The 16,629-nt window shown below is 40.0% G+C and overlaps 1 protein-coding gene and 1 pseudogene across 2 annotated transcripts in view; both read left to right on the top strand.

The window, feature by feature from the left end:
- The window catches only part of GRIA1 (glutamate ionotropic receptor AMPA type subunit 1), a 294,076-nt gene that overhangs the window by 107,655 nt on the left and 169,792 nt on the right, over nt 1-16,629 (top strand). The gene's annotated exons all lie outside the window — the stretch shown is intronic.
- LOC106801582 (N6-Methyl-AMP deaminase pseudogene) lies at nt 14,058-15,071 on the top strand (annotated as a pseudogene).

Genomic DNA, 16,629 nt, shown 5'->3' with positions numbered 1-16,629 from the left:
GCCTGCCTTTAGAGAAAATGATGGCCTCAAATCTCAGACTGAAAAATGAACATCCTGAGGGGACCGAGGAGGAGAAACAACTCTCCGTTCTTTGCCCGGCTAGGGGCTGGAGGGAAACCAGAAAAGGAAGCAGAAATGTCTGCCACCTTGGAACTTTGCCACTAAAAATTTATTTCAGAGTTGCCCTATGTCTGACAGCCTAGGAATTTGGGGTTAGGTGAGCTTTGCACAGAGATCACCAACCTGACAGACCTGGAAGGTGAAGCCTTCTGTTGATTTCCACTCTAACTATAGCCTCGACTGTCAGAGCAGCATCACACCCTGGGAGCCCCCCTGGAGCTTCCTTATCTTGGTCTTCAGGGACTTCCTTGTCTTAGGAGAAAGGTGGAAGTCTGAGCTGATCAGATGATTGAGGATGAGCTGATTCCCGTAGAGGTAGTGAGTTCTCCATTACCGGAAGTTTTCAAACAGAAGACCATTTGGCAGGGATATTGTCAAGAGAATTCATTCATCAGTGGGTTGCTCAAAATGATGACAATAGCTAACACTGAGCACGTCCCGGGTACCAGGCTCTGTATTTAATACCTTATATACTCTCCCCCCTATGTCTCCCTGAGGTAAGGGATGCTGTTATCCCCATTTTACAAATAAGAAACTTGGAAGCTCAAAAGTTTGGGATCTTGCCAAAGATCCTATAGCCAACAAGTGATAGAGTTAAGATTTGAACCAAACCTGTCCACATTCTTATTTTTTTAACTTTTTATTTTCAGAAAAGTGCACTGGAGCCCACACTCTTCACAATGATACGATATTGATAATGACTTTCATGTAACCTCCAGCCCTGCTATTTCATGATTCCACTGCTCAAGATGAAGGCGTCTTTGGTTCCCGACCTTTCACTGGGACATGAAGGGGTTGGGATTCATTTTCATTTACTCTCATGAGTGTGTGTGTGTTTCCTGTCATCAGGCTACCTGTCTAAGGCGAAGGTGAAAATAAAATCAGAGTTTAAAAAAAATAGGAGAGGAAGAGCAGAAAACACCTCTCCACACCACTCGGGAGAACGGGGGCTTGAATTGAAGAGCTCATAAGTAAACGAGCACATGGCCAAAGGGCCAGAGGACGAATCCTAGGAACCTGGAATGCCAGATGGGAGAGCCAGTTTGCCACCCAGCTCTGCCCCTACCTTGTTCACAGCATGATCTCTGGCAAGTCCCTTAGATGACTGGAGTTTTTGAGTTGGAAGGGACCTTAGAGTGCCCTACTCCAGATTGTTTTAGATTGTGCTCTACGGAAACATAGAACTCACAATTTATTCTTCACATATTCATTGTGAACCTCCTACATGCCAGGTTTTGGTCCAGGAGCTGCCTCTGGGGCTGCTCTAACGGGGAAGGAGGAACAATGAGACAAACTCTCCTCCTCATTACTTTAACCAAGCCCTCCATTATTGTCTGCCTTATAGTCACATTGCAGTTAAGGTTTATCTTGAAGAAGGGACTACACAGCCTCAATTCCTTTTAAAAAACAATGTCTATTCTAACACTCCCATTTGACAGACAAGAAACCCCACAGAGATGAAGTGACTTGCCCAAGGTCCAGCCAGCATTTCTAGCTCATGGCCATGTGTGGAGTGAAACTCTTCCCACTTTACCCCCATGCTTCATACCGACGACAGGCCTCCAATTCTATGCTGGAGGAGTGAGACAGATCTTCTCTAGCGGTCTTTTCCAAGGCTCAAGTGTTTTAATTCTCTGAATTTCTTGAACACTCATTATTTAGCCAGTGTTATCCTTGGTCATGTAGCAGTCATGGTTCTTCAGTCCATGACTGCTATAATTCCTTTTCTCTCTGTCTCTCTGTGTCCTTTGTGTTCAGGCTGGGGAACTGTCATGGGGATTGGTCTGGGCTTTGTTTAATCATGCTGAGCTTGTACCATGGGTCTCAGGGAAACTGGGAGGATGAAGAGATTGTAACAATTACCCGTATTTACTGAGTGCTCAAGGTAGTGAGGGTTTAAGCAGCTGGAGTCCATTTTCATGTTGAATAGGCAAATATTTTCCTCTGCTCTACAAAATCTAGGACATCCTGGAAGGATGTCTATACAGTCATGCACTACATAATAATATTTTCTTCAACCACAGACAGTGGTCCCATAAGATTAGTACCATATAGCCTAGGGATGTAGTAGGCTGTATCACCTAGGTTTGTGTAAGTGCGCTCTATGATGTTCACACAACAATGAAATTGCCTAACGATGCATTTCCAGAACATATCCCCGTCATCAAGCAACACATGACTGTACATCTCTCATCAGGACTGGTGGCCTCACAAGTATGGTATAATGGTTAGTAACAGACAAGCCTGAACAAGAATCCAGTCTCTGCCATTTGCCATTGGCTAGCTGTGTTCTGACTCATGAGACCTAGCTTCTCTGAGCCTCAGCTTTCTCATCTGTAAGACAAATCTAATAATTCCCACATCACAGGAGTGTTTAAATGGTATGATGATTAAATGGTATGCAGAGGGTTTAGTACCAGCTTGGATATATAGTAAGCTCTCCATAAATGGTAATGCTATTACTATATTTTGCTCATCTGGTTTATAATCTCCAGGAAGGCTTGGAAGCCTCAGAGGAGTCCTATTTCATCGGTGATGTTGCTGTTATTCATGGACACATCAGAAACAAGTATTTAGATTTCTCTCTGGAGCTGTACTTCAAGGATCTGCTACCAACGGAGGGGAGGGGAATGTTTGGAGGAAAGGGCTGAAAGAAACAGCATTTGACTTGTTACTTTAGTATAGTTCTAGTTATCTACGTGCAAATTAAGTTGGTGGCCCCTAACTTTCTCAGGCTCTTGCACCAGAGCAGAATCCAGCTCAGTGCCTGTAACTTCCTAATCAAGCACATGAGGTACCTTCAGAGGTTAGAAAGTGGCAGCTCACAGATAAAGCATATGTGGCCCACACACATCTCTAAATTTTTAAAAATTTGTTGCTAACATTTTAAAATTCAGGAATTACATTTGAAAAATCTAGGTTTCTGGCATCTCTCTCATTTTTAACATTCTTAAATTGTAAAGTCTAAAATACATACTCAAAGCAAGACTATATAGCTCAGTGATGTATCACAAAGTTAACACCCAAGTAATCACCACCCAGGTCAAGAAATATAATGTTGCCAGCTCCCCCAGGAGCATCCCCTTACCCTTTTTCAGCACTATACACTGTCCCACCGAAGAGAATCTATTATTATAACATCTTTGTTTTTATGTATAGATCTACCACCTAAGCATGCATTCCTAAATGTTAGAGTTTAATTTTGCCTACTTTTTGAAATTTATATAAAGGGAATCATCCAGTATGATTTTGTGTGTACATGTCTGTTTTCCTTTGCTCAACATTACATTTGTGGGATTCATCCATGTTATTGTATATGGGGATAGTTTACTCATTTTCATTCCTGTATAGGATTCTATTGTATGAATACATCATGATTCATCCATAATTCTACTGTTGTTGGACATTTGGGCTGTTTACACTTGAATAATGAGACTATAAATATTCTTGTATACATGGTGCACATGTGCACATATTTCTGTTGGCTGTAAGCCTAGGAGTGGTATGTGATTGTTCAGTTTTAATAGATACTGCTAAATAGTTTCCAAAGTGGCTGTACCAATTTACACTCCCACCATCAGTATGTGACGATTCTCATTGCTCTCAAATTCTCTCAAACACTTGGGATTGTCAGTCATTTTAATTTTAGCTTTTCTAGTGGGGGTGTAGTGATAACTCATTGTGATTTTAGTTTGTATTTCTCCTGACTATTAGCTTCATTTTACATGTTTATTGAAAGGTCAGTATGCTTTTTAAAGAGTTCGTGCCTTTTGCCCATTTTCCTACTGGGCTGTCTGTCCTTTTCTTATTGATTAATAGGTGTTCTAGATATGAGCCCTTGGTCAAATGTGCATGTTGCAAATATCTTCTTTCTTTCTGTAGCTTGCCTTTCTACTCTCTTAATGTTATCTTTTGATGTACAGAACTGAAATTGTTCATTTTAATGCAGTCCAATTTATGTTTTTTCCTGTATGGATAGTTTTATATCCTGCTTAAGAAGACTTTTCCTACCCCAGAGTCATGAAGATATTCTCCTATATTACCTTCTGGTGGCTTTATGATTCCCCATTTAGGTTAACAATCCACTGGAATTGATTTCTGTGCATAATGTGATATAGGGGTCTAGAACCAATTTTTCCATATAGATATCCAACTGATGGCATCATTTATTGAAAAGATCATCCTTTCTCCACCGAACTTCAGTGGCATCTTTGTCATAAATCAAGTGACCAAGTATACATGGTTCTGTCTCTGGTCTTTCTTTTCCATCCCGTTGTTCTGTTTGTGTTCTTAGGTCTTAGATTTACCCTAAGTCTTGATATCTGGGCCAGCAAGTCTTTCTACCTTATTCTTCTTCAAAATTGTTTTGGATCTGTTGTTAGACCTTTACATTTTCATGTAAATTTTAGAATCAACATGTCAAATTACGAAAAAACCTACAGAGATTTTAATTGGGATGGCCTTTAACTTATATATCAGTTTGGGAGAATTGATACCTTTAGTGTTGAGTCTCTCAATCCAGGAACATAATATATTGCTCCACTTATTTAGGTCTTTTTATATTTCTTTCAATATTTTTTAGTTTTCAGTATAGAGATCTTGCACATCTTTTGTTAGACTTATTGTTCAGCTGTTTAATGTTGTTTGATGCTATTATAAACAGTATCTTTAAAAATATTATAATTGTTTATTGCCGGTATATTGAAATAGAAATTATTTCTTTTACATTGATTTCATGTCCAGTGACTTTGCTATATTCCCCTAGTAATTCTAATATTTTTCCGTAGTGTTTTTGGGTTTTCTGTGAATACAATCATGTCACCTATGAATCTTATTTTTTCCTTGCCAAACTGGTCATGATATTATAACCTGTATCCTGTTTGCTAATATTTTGTTTAAGATGTTTTTATTATCCTGATTATGAAATAAAGTGCTTGTAATTTTCTTTTCTTACAATGTCCTTGTCCGATTTGGTATCAGAGTTATGCTGACCTCAGAAGAGTAAGGGAGTGCTCCCTCTTCCTATTCTCTGGAAGAGTTTGTGTAAGGTGGGTGTTATTTATTCTCTCACTGTTTCCTGGAACTCAGAGGAGAGGTAACCTGGGCCTTGAGTTTTCTTTGTGTAAACCGTTAAATGTCTTTTATAGTTATAGCACTAGTCAGTTTTGTTATCCTTCCTGTGACTGTTTTGGTAATTTACACTATGTTAGGAATTTGTCCGTTTCATCTACATTTTCAAATATCTTGTCATAAATTTGTTCATAATATCCTCTAATTATCTTTTTCATATCTGTAGGATTTGTAGTGATGTTACCTCTCATATTACTGACACTGCTTGTTTTGTGCTTACTTGCTCTAGCCCTTTCTCTAAGATTCTTTAGGGGTTGGTTTTGACTTTGTTGATCTTTTCTACCACACATTTCTTATTTCATTAATTTTTATACTTTATTTCCTTCTTCTCTCTTTATGTTCAGTTCGCAGAGTTTTTTCTAACTTCTTGAAATGGATGCTTAGCTCATTGATTTTTTTGTTTGTTTTACAACTTTTCTTCTTTCCTAATGTGTGCATTTTTAAAGCCATACATATGTCTCTAAGGATAGGTTTGACTGCCTTATTTGTTTCTTGACTTCTTCAGATTTACTAAATTTTTACTTTTTCCACTTTTTACTCCTCTATTAATCTGTAAAGGAAATTTAACTTTCCTTTCAGTGATTACACTATAGATTGCAACATTCATTCTTGACTTATCAAATGTTATTACAGATTGGCACTTATACCCTCTTCCTAGACAGTGCAAAGACCTTAGAATATTTTAGCTTTATTTCTTTTCCTGTTAACATACATGCCATTATTGTTTTATAATTTTTGTATTTTTAAACTCCACAATATGATATTATTATTGTTGCCGCTGTTTTATTCAATCCATATTTATTTATATTTACCTATATATTTATAACTTTTATTCTTTTTTATTTCATTCTGCATCTCTAAGTTTCCATCTGGAATAACTTTTCTTGTCCATGAATAATACCCTTTAATATTTCCATTAGTGTGGGTCTATTGTTGACAAATATTTTTCCTTTTATTTGTATGACGATGTCTTTATTTCACATTCTCTCTTGAAGAAAAGTTTTGATGGATATACAGTCTACCTTTGCAGTTATTTTCTTTCAGCCTGTAAAGATATAATTCAAATGTTTCTTGTGAAGAGTCAGCTGTCAGTCCTATTGCTGGTGGTTTGACAGTAATCAGTCATGTTGCCCTCACTCTGGATGCTTTTAAGAGTTTCTCTTTGTTTCCAGATTTCAGCAATTTTACTATGTTGTGGCTAGGTGTGATTTCTTTCATTTAGCATGCTTTGAGTACATTGGACTTCTTGAATTTGTGTCTTCCTGTTTTTATCAGATTTGGAAAGCTCTTGGCCATTGACTCTTCAGACATCATTTCTGTGTCCCCTTCCTTTGCTCCTTATGACATTCCATTTATGGGTATGTTAGGGTTTTTTGCTGTATCCACTTTATCTCCCACATTCTTTTCTGTATTTTCCATCCTTTTCCCTTTCTGTGCTTTAATCCTGTTATTTTCTCTTGATCTATCTTGAAGTTTACTAATTCTCTTTTAGGCTGCATCCAGTGTGCTATTATGCCTATTAAATTCTTGTACTTTTCAAGTTTGGAATTTCCTCTTAATTGTTTGACATGGTTTTCAATAGTCTGCTGAAATCATCAATCTTGTATTTTACCTCTTGGAAGATAGTAAGCATAGCTGATTATAAAATATATGTCTGATTACTCTAATATCTTGAGCCCCTATGGGTCTGTCCCTATTTTCTCTTCTTTTCTGTTTATTTTTATTTATGTTGTTTTATCTTCTGGTGTAACCGTTGATTTTTATTGTGTGCTAGATGTTATATTTGCAGAATTCTTTGTAGAAAGAATTTGAGCCCCAGGGTAATGTTATCTTTTTTCCCTAATGGATATATGTTTGCTTTGTTGTACTAGCAATCTATTATCATTTCAATCCAGTTTCAGATTGAGATGATTTGAAGCTAAACTGTAGTCCCTATAAGCACCTATTTGCAGTTCATCCTTATTCCTATTGGGCAGCTTCTCTGGGTCTCAACCTAGAGTGATCACTGTTTAACTTTCTACTCTTTCCACTGCCACCACTTTTTCGTCCTGAACTCCAGTCCCCAACTTCTTATTCCTGCCTCCTCTTAGTTTAGCTGCTTCCTCTAGAATTGGCAAATGCCTCCAGGGCAAGAGTAGCTCCCAACACAAGGCGTACCTCCCTGGCTTTCCTCCAGCTCTAGATCCTGGCTCTGCAATTCTTCCTTCTCTTGTTAGCTCTTCTACGTGTTCAAGCCGATTTTCGAGTATTTCGTCCCGCTTTTCTACTTGTCCTCATTGGGAGCATTGGTCCAAATTATATAGTCTTTCATTAGCACGAGTGGAAGTCTTATGCCTTCTCTTGAAAAATTGACAGACGTATCCACAACAGGTTGGAGCCGGGCAGTGGTTCCCCCTTTAGCTGAGGCATGCATTTTCCCAGTCACCCTTGTGTCCAACTGGGTCACTTCTCATTTACGTTAGTCCAGACACTGTTGGCATTTGGGATTGAGACTCCTGACAAATCTTTTCTAAAACAAAGTAGAAGATAAACATTTATTCTAAATCTAGCTTTATATACTTGGTAAATAAAGGTTAGGTTTGTTCAATCATTTTGCTGGGGAAGAGCTCCTAAAGTTTTTATAGAGTTATTATCATCCTCCTTTTGATGTGCCTGGAAGATATGGAATGTCTAACGAGCCCAAGGTTGCCCTGTGAGGATAGACTGACAGACTTGCGCAAGACAGATGTCTTGCGCAGCAGAACATCTGCACTGAGAGCTGGTTTCTAGCCTCAGTTATGATGTGAGACCAGGACCCTTTTGAACAAAGGACTGAAGGCAGGATGACTTAGAAATAGATGGTATATATCTGCCATGGGGTGTGGAGTCCACTTCCAGAGCAGCTGCCAGTATAAGGAGTGTTAATGTCCTTCAGGGTGCCAAGTAAGGTAAAAACAAAACCACAAAAAATGAGGAAGAAGATTCGACTCTTCTTGTCAGTGATTGGGAAATCTGTCTGCTCAAAGACTAGTGCGTTCAGAATAGACCTTGTCAAAGGGTCACTGGAATGGAAGAAAAGCCTACAAAGACTTCCAGATTCCCTGTGGAAGACAGAAGTACGTGGTCTTTTTTAAAAAAATGAACGCCTGTCCTTTGCTCAGTCTAATTCAGTGAAAAATTTCTGAGTACAGCAACTCTATACTAAATAATCTCTACCTTCAGGGAGAAAGTGCTTTGTGGTTAAGAGTGTAGTCTCCAGAGCCAGGCTGCCTGGATTCCAATCCCAATTCTCCTAAATACTAGCATTGTGACCTTGGGCAAGTTCTTTAATTTCTCTGTGTTGCATTTTCCCCATCTATAAAACAGGAATAACAGTGATACTGACCTCAAAGGGTTGTTGTAAGGATTCTAAAAAGTAATCCATATAGAGTACCTAGAACAGTGACTGGCACATAGAAGAACTGAAATTTAAACTGCTATTTATAATTAAATTTATTTTATCGTTACAATTATTTAACAATACTTAACATGTTTATTTTGTGTCTGTTAGAGCCCTGGGTTTCTAATCTCTGTTCTACACTCTTTCATTTAAGTTCTAAACAGGCCATCTTTATATGACTATTTCTTTCTTAGTTGGATGTGAGGATTACACTGGGGATTTCCAAATCTTGCTGCTCATTTCAGAAAGCTTTTTGAAAACACAAATTCCTAGGATCCGCCCACAGAGATTCTGATTTAGTAGATCTGGAGTGGGGCCTGGGAAGCTGAATTTTTATAAAGCTCACTGGTGGTTATGATATGCAAACAACGTGGAACCATTGGACTCTGCTGTACCAGTTGTTAAATATCTAGAGCTAATTGTTGAATGTTCGTGAATTTGGCAAACTGGTTGTTAAACCGTCAGTAGCTGTTGGCTATGGTGGGGATTTACACCATAGAAACTGGCAAATGCTAGATTTTTTTTTTTTTTGCCTGGAGAGCTGGTTTATTATTATACCGCATCACAATGTTCTCAGCTCCTGGGATCTGGAGTGTCTCTGTCTGACCCTCCTTTGTTTGGGACTCGAAATTTCCACTGTTCTGTGAGGTTTAATTGATTGAGGTTTGGCTCTCCCAAGCAATGAGCATTCCTGCTGCTGAAAGGGCTTTCAGCTCAATATCTCTGCAACCATGATCAAACTCTCTGTCACTTCTTCAGTGTGAGGCAGAGGTGGAAAACTGGTGGCCCCGTGCTGACTCCAGCTCACAGATGTATGATAGTTGGCTCTCATAGAGATTTAAAATAAAAGTGTGAGACAGCTTTTAAAAAATCATGATATTGCACATGAAAATCCATATTCTCAGCTTCTTTTAAAAAAACGGAAAAATCTAGACCTGTTTTTCACTTGACAAAGTTTAGCTAAAGCTGAGTGAACACTGGCAGGGGGAAAAGTGTTCTCTCACCTGCCATTTGTTGCAACTCAGGAAAGCAGTGCGCTTTTCCAGAAAAGGTGCCAGACCAGAACCTAGGAGATGTGAGCTTGTAGTCATGACTCTGCTTTTAATTCTTTGAGTGACCTTGGTCAAGTCACTCTCTCTATCTGAGCCTCAGTTTCTTATCTGCAAACTGGGGAGAATGCTTGCCTTGTCTGCCTCTCAATGATGTTGGGATGATCTGAAATGGGATAGTGTGAGCCTTTGACTACCAGCTGCAGAAAACTAAGGAATTACTGCTAACTGTTGATTCCTGTTATCTGCCATTTGCACCTGAGTGGGGCTGAATGACCCCTGAATAGGTTCCAATAGGGGAAAATCTTTGAATGCATTGGGAAGCAGAGAATGGCTGGGGAGAGAGTGTCTCATGGTAGAAAGGCACAGAAATACCAGTGAACTTGCTGAATCTGCAGTCTCCCTGAGGGAGCTCTGGGAACATGAGAATTTGAAGACAATATTATTAACCATCCCATTATGTAGGAAAGAAAATATAGGCCCAAAGGAAACATGGACTTGGCAATCAAATCCGCATATCAATCCCAGCAACATGTGCCTTTATGTGGGTTCCATAACCTCTCTGAGCCTCTGTTTCCTCATGTGTAAAAACGAGAATGTCGGAATCTATCTTATAATACATTGTGAAAATTCAGTGAGATAATGTGCTTTAAGCGCCTAAAACATTTTGTAAGTGTCCATTAAATGGCAGCTGCTGTTATTAACTCAAATCAGGCATATGCTAATTGAACCACTGGCAAACCTGGAAGTAGCTAACAAGACATATTGCCAGTGGATATTTCCTTACCAGAAAAGAACTTTTCACAAAGCATAAGGGGCTCCCTTTACTTCCCATTGTGCTGAGGCAACTCAAATCAATATTTTTCCCAGCATTTGCTTCAAGATTCACACCCCACCATACATGCTTGTATCAACATCAAGTTCTGAGAGCCAGAGGTGGTATTAGCATTATAAAGTGTTTGCAGAGTTGGACCAGTGTGCGTTTCCCCTTCATAAATCCTTAAATTTCAGCCCTACTCAGCTGGAAAGGAGAAATCTGAGCCCAAAGAACACATTTATTTTTGATTTTCACTGCCTTGCATGCCTCTTTCCACCGCCGCATCTGAATATCAAGGCAAGAAGTGCTCAAGTTCCTCTGGGCTCTGGAAGGCTGGAACGAATTAGCATTCTTGGAGTCAGTCCTTCTTTTTGGACAAAACTGCTTTTTCTTTTCCTCTCCCAATAAAATTTTCTGTTCTGGAGAGTACTTTCTTAGCAACTCCTTTCCCAATGCAATTCTGTTTGATTTCCACTGAGCAGCTCCTGAACCATGCCTCCGCAAGCACTTCAATTCCTAAACACCAGCTTTCGGCAGGAGGCATTCCAGATGCATCTTTATATCCAGTAATCACGCATTTAACCAAAATGATTGACACAGCATTTTTTCCCCTCTCCAATGTTTCCAGCCCATTAGTTTTGTTTATCTTTCATGGAAAGGCTCCTCCGGTTTGGGTTCCTGCCAAATCAGTGAACGTACAGATACGTGCAGGTCACGCACATCTGCACAGACATAGATGTAATAGGTACGGAGTCTGTATCTGTGCTGAATATTCAATATTTCTAGACTTCTTATCTCCACTGAAGTCTGATCAGCTTCTTCTTTCCTTCTTTCTTCCCTCCCTTTCTCCTTGCTTCTTACCTTCTCTCCTTCTACTTCATTTTTTTCTGCTTTTCCCAGAAAAAGCCTCTTTTTTTGGTTAGCCATCATAGAATCTCAGGTTCTTCAGTGTTAAAGGGGCTTGAGAGAATTTTTTCTACAATCCTCTCACTTTACTTTTGCAAAATCTGTGTGCCAGAAAGGACACCACGGGCCATCAACGGCTTTCCATTGCCCTTAGGAAAGCTTCAGGTTCTGCATGCCCCATCCAGCACTGCACGGCTTGAACCCTGCCCACTGCATCAGCTGCCTCTCCACCTCAATCCCCACACTGAAACCACATGGGCCCCTCAGTCCCTGCCTCAGGGCCTTTACACGTGCTTTTCTCTCTTCCTGGACAGTTCTTCACACATAGGCACATACCCCTTCTTCGCCACTTGACCTCCCATTTATTCTTTGGGTCTCAGCTGGAATGGTACTCCTCAGACCATACACACCCTATCCTGTTCATTTCCTTCATGGTACTTGTCACAAATTGTAATTATGTATTACTTCAGTGTTTAGTTGTTTAATGTCTCTTTGCCTATTAGAAAGCAAGATCTCTAAGGACAAACACCATGTCCTCCCCGGCCCATTATTTCCTCAGTGCTATATAGAGTCCCTGACATTTGATAGTAACAACAAATATTAACAATAGAGTAATAGTGTCTAACATGTATTGAGAACTTGCTAGTTTCAGGCACGCTAAGATTTTTACATGTGTTAACTCATTTAATACTTACAACTATCCTATGAGGTAGATATGATTATTATCCCATTTTGCAGGTAAGGAAAGAGTGATCAAGTCACTCACCCACAACTTTACAGCTGGAAAGCCGCAGAGCTGGTTTCCAATGCAGGCATTCTGACTCCAAACCCTGAACCCTCAACCAGGCCATGCTGTGCCTCTGTAAAGCACCCCATTAACATTCATTGAAAGAATAAGTGAAAAATATATGCAGATTGATTAGTAGCAAAACTGAGGTTAAAATCTCAATTGCTTGGTTGATAATCCACTCCTCTTCCTATGCAAAGGGACAGCCTCTCAGCTACAAGCAGAATGCAGCAGAAAGAAAGGGAAGCAAGTTAACAAACTGTCTGTTGCTGATAAGGACTACGGGAGGGACCCTGTATGTAGATTGCGGAGTGAAGTGGAAATCACCAGTGTAGATTCAGGCAGGACCCAGTGGCAGCTGGCAAAACACTGAATGGTTTGAAGAGGTTGTAAAGTAAAGAATCAGGTTCTCCAGAAACATCAAATGGATTTACAGCTATTATCACTAGCAATTTAGGTGATTCTCATACTTTGGATGATATTTTCCAAAACTGATTCTAAAATATAAGTAATCATCAATTTTATGAAACTGCTCGTCAGAACTCTAGGATGAAAACTCCCGGAGGCCGCCTTGTTCACTGTTGCATCCACAGCATGTGGAACAGTGCCTGGCACGTAGAATAAATATTAGTTTAATGTATTAATGAAAAATGCACATCAACAAATCCATCAGCAGGTATGTACTGAGTGCCTGTCATTAAGTCTGTGCAGTTCAAAGCACAATGAGGAACACAAAGAAAAATAAGTCAGATTCCTTTCCATGGAGAGGTCATAATCTAGGTGCACCTAGTAACAGCCGCCACTATCAATAAAAGCCACCATCACTGGGGATTGCTTTGTCTATGTACTGTGCTATGTCCCTTTATATATTACTAGGTCATTTTCATACTTGCAACAACCTTAAAATGGTGGCAATACTACTAATGTCCATTTCCAGATGTAGAAACTGAGGCTTAGAGATGCTAATCTGTTCCCAAGGTCACAAAGCCAGGAAGTGATGAGGCAGGATTTGAACTCAGGTCTGTTTGACCCTGGAACCAACTACACCAAATGTATTCATCCTATTATTTTGAGATCACCATCTACGGAAGAGAGGCATGTGGGGATTACAAGAGTTTGCAGTATTAGAGGGTGGGGGCAGGGAAGGAGGGAGAAATGCAAGTAACGCTACTCAACCTCCCCAGGTCTGCATATGCTGCTTACCCGGGTCTGAAATATTCCCACTCTTCACCTGACACAATCCTATTTGTTGTTTAGGTCCCAGATTCAGTGACATGTCTTCCTGGAAGGCTTCTCAAACACTATACTACTGGGTTAGTTACGCCCTCCTTAATGCTCCCTCTGGAACCCTTCCTGAATCCTAATCATAATATTTCTTACACCACATTCTAATCACGTGTGTTTCCGGCCTGCTAGTCTTTGAGTTCCTCCAGGGTAATATTTCATCCTCCCAGAGCCTAGCACAGTGCCTGGCAAGTAGTATGTCGTTTAATAAATATTTATGGAATGAATACATTTTAGGTAGAAATTGTCATTCTATGGATCCAACTAATGTACAGCAGAATTCAAAGGGAGGAGTCCATTCTTGGGCATTAATTGAAGCTTCAGGGCAAAGGACTGCTGAAAAGTTAAGTTGGGGAAGACACTCATGCAGTGGCATGCACAAGGATCTAAAAGCCTCACTGGATGAGCTGCACACTACGTGGTCTCCGGAATTAGCAACGGGGCAAAGGCATTGTGCACCCGTGACCACGGAACTCTTGCTGAGGGCGCTGCTGTCCCTGGTGCTCTGTGCTGCCCCCTGCCCAACACTCGTGGCACCATGGGCCCATGACCAGGAGAGACTCAAGATCCGCAGTCGGTCACGGTGGTGAAGCTAAGCCCAGAGCTACATAAACGGCTAATCTTATCAAAATGTGTGGAAGTGAAGCAATCTGAAGGAAATTCAAGACCACAAAACTTACTGACCGAAATACATTGTATGGTTCACACCAAGCATAAAAGTGTTTGCAGAAAGACCTTTTTATTCTGCTAAATCGTGTGGAGGCGGAAGAACAGCAACAGCTATGGAAGACAACATTTACCCAGAACTGCCTAAAACAGAGCTTATTGTCAACTTGAATGGATCCATTGGTTCTAATACCATCATAGCCAAGAAGCCAGATCTTCAAGTCCACAATCGGATGACTATGATTGACAAGGGAAAGCAAAGAACGTTAGAAGAATGTTTCTAGATGTTTCAAATTATTCATCAGCTTACTCCCAGGCCTGAAGATAGTCTAGTGGTCACAAAAGATGTCATCAAAGAATTCACAGATGATGGGTGTCAAGCACCTGAAACTAAGGAGCACACCCAGAACAGAAAATGCTATGGGAATGACTAAAAAGACTTATCTCATTTGTCATATGACTAAAAAGACCTAAGTCATCTACTTATGACTAAAAAGACTTATTCAATGACTAAGAAAACTTTGACATTGATGTTAAGTATTTGATAGCAGTCGACAGAAGAGGTGGCCCTTCGGTAGCCAAGGAGACTGTTAAACTTGCTGAAGAGCTCTTCCTTTCTACTGAGGAGAAAGTTCTTGGCCTTGACCTCAGTAGAGCCTCTACTACAGGACAAGCAGAAGACTTCTTGGAACCTCTTCTGGAAGCCAAAAAAGCAGGTCTGAAGTTGGCATTGCATCTTTCAGAGATTCCAAATCAAAAAAAGAAACACAAGTACTCCTGGATCTGCTCCCTGACAGAATTGGGGATGAGACATTTCTCTGCTCCTCTGAGGGAAGATCCTTGGAACTGGTGGACCTTGTGAGGCAACACCAGACACCACTGGGTAAAGCTTAGGGCTTCAGGTACTCCAGAAAACCCTCTGTCCCTTCTTCCCTCAGCTCCCAGGTTGCAACCCATATGTAGAGAAGTACTGTTCTAAAAATATAAATATCATTCAGAAATTAAAAAAGAAAAAACGTTGAGTTGAGGGCCATGTGGTTATTAAGATTCCTGTCTCTGAATGTTTGGATTTTGTGAACCTAGAAAAGTTATTTATTCTCTCGAAGCCTCAACTTCCTCATCTATAACTTTGAGATGATAAAAACTGGACTGTTGGGAAGTTGAAATAAGGTAATACATTAGGAACTCTGCAGAGTGCTCTGTTCTTTATAAGTACTCAAATGTTTGTCATGGTTACTGCTGCTGATGCTGCTTATCTTCTAGTAGCATTGTTAGGGAAAGCTGGGGCAATAAGGCATTTCAGGCAGGATACTTCTGAGTAAAAGCACAGAGATATGAAGAGATTTCCTGCCCTTGGATATAAACACAATTCATGGATTGGTGAGAAAAGCTGTAGATATTTAGTATTAAGAGAAAAATGCTTCTGAGCCAGGGAATCAAATGCTAAGAAAATTAGAGAGCTGGTGAAATCACGCTCCATTCCTGTTTTTAAGAGCTAAATGTCAAAATGAAGAGTCCAATGTGTTTGAGTTCAGTGTGTGTCTTTTCCACTAAACATACATGTAGGGATCTGTAAGGTGGCTGCCGTTTTGTTCTCAGGAAAAGGGTGAATCAGCCATTTGGTCATCTGGAAATGTGGGCTTCTTATTCTTATTCTCTCTTGTGAAGAGTGGAGTGTCATTAGCCATCTTTTTTTTATTTTTTTTAATGATGTCTTAATAGTTTATAACATTGTGAAATTTTGGGTTGTACATTTTTGTTTGTCCATCACCATATACATGTCTCCCTTTAGCCCTTGTGCCCACCCCCTACCCCCATTGCCCCTGGTAACCACAATACAGTTTTCTCGGTCCATGTGTTGGTTTATATTCCACATATGAATGAGATCATACAGTGTTTGTCTTTCTCTTTCTGGCTTATTTCACTTAACATAATACCCTCCAGGCCCATGCATGTTGTTGCAAATGGGATGATTTTGTCTTTTTTTATGGCTGAGTAGTATTCCATTGTATATATATACCACATTTTCTTGATCCAATCATCAGTCGAGGGACACTTAGGTTGCTTCCACTTCTTGGCTATAGTGAATAATGCTGAAATGAACATAGGGGTGCATAAGCCTCTTTGGATTGTTGATTTCAGGTTCGTTGGATAGATTCCCAGTAGTGGGATAGCTGGATCACAAGGTACTTTTATTTTTAATTCTTTGAGGAATCTCCATACCGTTTTCCATAGAGCCTGCACCAGTTTGCATTCCCACCAGCTGTATATGAGGGTTCCTGTTTCTCCGCATCCTCTCCAACGTTTTTGTGTTTTGTCTTGGTGATTACAGCCATTCTAATGGGCGTGAGGTGATATCTTAGTGTTGTTTTGATTTTCATTAGCCATCTTTTTTATCTGGAAGTATGATACCAGTTTTGACTCTGTGTCTAGCCATCTAGTCTTTTCCTAA

The sequence above is a fragment of the Ceratotherium simum genome, chromosome 4 (assembly GCF_057802395.1).
Source record: "Ceratotherium simum simum isolate JZ-2026a chromosome 4, ASM5780239v1, whole genome shotgun sequence".
Taxonomy (NCBI): Eukaryota; Metazoa; Chordata; class Mammalia; order Perissodactyla; family Rhinocerotidae; genus Ceratotherium; species Ceratotherium simum.
Note: the sequence above shows the minus strand (reverse complement) of the source record. Positions and strands in the feature narration are given on the sequence as shown.